The sequence below is a fragment of the Poecilia reticulata genome, linkage group LG11 (assembly GCF_000633615.1).
Source record: "Poecilia reticulata strain Guanapo linkage group LG11, Guppy_female_1.0+MT, whole genome shotgun sequence".
Lineage (NCBI taxonomy): Eukaryota > Metazoa > Chordata > Actinopteri > Cyprinodontiformes > Poeciliidae > Poecilia > Poecilia reticulata.
Genome location: NC_024341.1, coordinates 27,934,582 through 27,934,976, shown reverse-complemented (window position 1 = coordinate 27,934,976; position 395 = coordinate 27,934,582).

The window sequence follows — 395 nt, the reverse complement described above, 5'->3', positions numbered from 1 at the left end:
GTGGCTAACTGCAGCATGTGGCTAATGGCAATGTGTAGCTAACAGCAGGTAGATAAGAGTAGCATGTAGCTAATGGCAGCTTGTGGCTAATTGAAGTAAGTAGCTAACAGTAACATGTATTTAATGGCAGCATGTGGCTAGGCTAACTGCAGCTAATCCTGTGTAGAGGTAATTAGCTCAACAGAAATCGCACCATTCATGTTTCCAGATGAGCTCATAGCTTCAGCCTCCACCAAGTGTTGCATGATGGGTAAATCATGGTGGGGTCCCATGTCACACTGGAACATTTCCACCTTTGATGACTTAAAACTAAGAACCAAAAGCGGGTTGGAGGCCTGTTGGGGTCACCAGGTCTTCATCTGGGTCCTTCTCGTTTAGCCGCGGCGCATTAGCAG